This window comes from Apis dorsata, unplaced genomic scaffold (assembly GCF_000469605.1).
Source record: "Apis dorsata unplaced genomic scaffold, Apis dorsata 1.3 scaffold_176, whole genome shotgun sequence".
Taxonomy (NCBI): domain Eukaryota; kingdom Metazoa; phylum Arthropoda; class Insecta; order Hymenoptera; family Apidae; genus Apis; species Apis dorsata.
In genome coordinates this window covers 497,450-501,237 of record NW_006263463.1, presented here as the reverse complement: position 1 = coordinate 501,237, position 3,788 = coordinate 497,450, and positions in this window count along the sequence as shown.

Here is a 3,788-nt window from a genome sequence, read left to right as displayed (position 1 = left end):
ATATATATATATATATATATATATTCATCGAGATCAATCCTTTGGATCTCTTACGAAACGAGTTGTTGGATTGTTGGAAAAGCGTCGGTGTGACTTTTCTTTTTCAAAGGATACGACATTTTTTTCTCTTTTCCAACGATTTATGTATACCATTTCTTCTTAATATCTCAACATTCGTTCGTTATCGTTGCACACGATCTCATTTCATCTTTTTCGATCGGAGAGAATTCGATCGCGATTTATATTTCTATGATTCTGAATCGTTTTGTTTCATGGTCGACGTGCATCGCCTTTCATTTCGGTACTTAGACAAATGTGGAAACTGTGAAACTCAAAAGGAACGGAAGTGTTTAGCGTGATAATTAGGATCGGAGAAACGGAAATTCAAAGAGATTTGAATCGTTCGCACGTGGAGCACGTTTTATATTATGTAATGGAGTGAACCCTGTAGATAGGATTTTGCTCATCGTTTCGGCCCGCTTTCGAGTGTTTCATCCGCGATGTGAAACGCATTTCGAGTTACAAATGTAATTGTGACATCATTATGCTTCGCACAGTGTACTTTGTAAGATATATAATAGTCAGTGGCTTCATAATTTTATCGTAAAGGAAATTGGAATTAGACTTTGAATTCGCATCGATCGCGTTTATTATTAATAGTTCTATCTCTTCGTATTGTTTTAACTCTTTCGAGATTAATCAAGCAGCAATTATCAATCTTTTTGATCAGTTAATATCCAGTCCAATATCCCATTATCGTGTACAATTTAATAATTTATTTTATTAAATTGTGAAACAAAAAATTTCGAGACGAGAGTCTATTTTAATCAAGAGTATCATAGTTCCGTAAATAAAATTCAATTAACTCTTAAGTTCTTTACTTCACAGAAAATCTTTTCATTTTCACGTTATAAAACAGGAAAATTATATAAGAAAAAAAAAAAAAAAAAGAAAAGGAAAAAAAAAAAAGTGGCAGAACAACTTTTGCCTCGATAAAATCCCGTGAAATTGTCGTTCTCGTGAAAATTGAAATTCGTAAGAACCACCTCTCTCCCCTCCTCCCCCCAAGCTCGAACCAATTTTATTGTATGCAATTCAAAACTACCCTTTTTTTATCCCTGGAATTACGCGATGAAATCTATTTTCCACTCGAGCAATGCCTAACCAAGGGGGTGGGGATGGGAGAGAAGAAATCGTGTCTTTTTTTTTTTTTTTCTTTTTTTCCTTTTCCTTTTTATATCAAGCACAAGATGATTCGATCCAGCTCTCGAGAAGTAATCCCGGACTCATTTGACACAAAACAGCGCGTTATCAAGCGCGCAAAGAAGGACCATCCGTAGTAAATTAATCGTCGGCCCTCCTCAGCCGGCGTTCCTCATCTGTGGCTGTGCTCACGATAGTGTTTCTGCTTCTCAGATGTTATCACCGCTCGTCTTGATATACTATAGATAGTCACTCTCGACGCTTTCGACGAGAATAAAACCGCGTTATCTCGTGTTGCTTCCAGTGATGCTCATTAGCGAGCAACAAAGTTTCGATCCGCCCTCTAATTTAACACGTAGGGGATCACCACGATTAGCCACGTTATTCGTATACGTTGCGTGCCTCTTGGTTTATGGGACCAAATGTCGTCCCCTCCCCTTCCCCCTCCCCCGTGACATATTCTCATAGAGAAATTGCAAGCGTATGTATACAATTGGTAGCAAAAGTATCATTCGGCCATTTCTGAGCATTTCATTTTTTCACTTCTATTTTTCACGATATTAGGATTTTCAATATATAGGGTACTTGGAATTTGAGTATTCGTAATAAATATGGGGCATATTTCTGATAATTTAGATTTAGTAGATTTGTAACGAAAATTGTGACATGCTATACATTGTCGCTTTACATTTAATTGGTTTTGATGATATCTTTTTTTTTTATTTCTTTAAATCTAAATTCTATGATGAATCGAATAATCTGAAGAAGCGTGTAAGAAAAGTTTTATAGTTCGAGGAATCATGAGAGAAAGCTCGAATAGTACTACTCGTAACAAATATTTATAATAAGAATAAATATTACTTCCTTCTTGATCGATGCACAATTTTAAGATGTTGTAACAAATATTCAATGTGTGGCCAATTATTTTTGTGTATCAAGTAGCTGACCTTATGTTTAAAATAGTTTCGTCCATCAGACGTTCAAACCAATCAGAAATATCATTTCGTTGAGACGTGGTTGCATTCTCAAAGAAGTTTACTTTCGTTGAACTTGACATCAGGCAGATAAGCGTTAAAGCTGACTATCGAATTATGCAAGAAGCCAGATACATATATGTTAAAATTATGTATTTGATTTTCAAGTTTCGACATGTGAAAACGAAACAAAATCGCTTTTTGAGAAAAATCAGAATTTTATTATAATATTGCATCTGTACAATTAATTTTTCTTCTGTCAAATGTGAACTAAGTTTCACGAGCTGGTGCTTTTTCAAAGAAGCTATCTTCTTGTATATAATGTGACTTGATAATTGATTTAGATAAACTATTCTTGAAGATTAAAATTAATAATTTTTTTTGAGAAGATATTAGTTATTCGATTGAAATCAGATGACGGGTTTCGTTATTGAATTGTTTGGAAGATAGATGCGTGCAGAAAGATTGTTAGATTGATATTGATATGAGTATAGAAAATTTTCCATGATGATACATATATGACATAAAGAATAACAATGACTAAAATAAATATGAGATGATTGATGTCGCATTACAAGATTGTCGTTTTGAACGAGATGATACAAGATTGTTGTGCTGAACACAGCTTTAGACGTATTCCTCTGTCTGATGTGTGATATAGAGTTTAGGAATTGAATTACATAAGATTTCGAAGTTTTATTTTACGCTTGTTGGAAATATAGATTAATTATAATAATTTGTTTTTCGAATTTTCTTGGGGGAATAATTTTATCTATTTATTTAATTCGTATCATGTTTCAGATTTACAAAGAAATTTTAATTTTTTATACAAAAAATATTAATCAACGACGATAACGTATTGAAATCTAACAAAATCAAATTTATATTTTTGTGTCTTTCTCTTGCTGTTTCTGTTCTTGTTTTTCTTTTTTTCTCTATAAAGAAAACTATTTTGGAGAAGTGAAATTATAGTCATTTCAAAAGTTTTATATTCATCATTGTAATTATAGAATGTATCAGCATGTACAATCTTAAAACCTTTTATCCTTAAAATGTACATATATTTATATGATTTGATCAGAAGTGTGTATAATATGTATATTTCAATATTTCAATATTTGTAAGTAACAATTTGAACCCTCAACTGGAAACGATATTTATTATATTTGCGATATAACATCAATATATCCAATGAAACTTTATTAATGACGCAGATAAGTTATTCGTTCAAACGTTTACATTACTTTTCAAGATCCATTACGATGAACAGAGCTCTCAATGTTTGCATAAATTTCCTAGGAATCATAATTTTAAATAAAACGTTTCGAATAAAGGAAACATCGAAACTCGCTCCTTCAATTCTTCCTTTCCAGGAGAACGAATTTACAGAAGACAATTTACCAAAGTACCAATTAAGTTGAGGGTTGATCGATTAGTGAAGATAATATTTGCCAAACTGAATGATAAGGGGATGATCTCGCTTTCGATTCTCGCTCTAGATAGGTGTAAATATTTTTCTACCTGCATCGAGATTAAACGAACTAGCACGCCACTAGCTTTTATGAGTTTTATCGATACACGTGTGCTGCTTTTGTCGGTGACACGCGACTG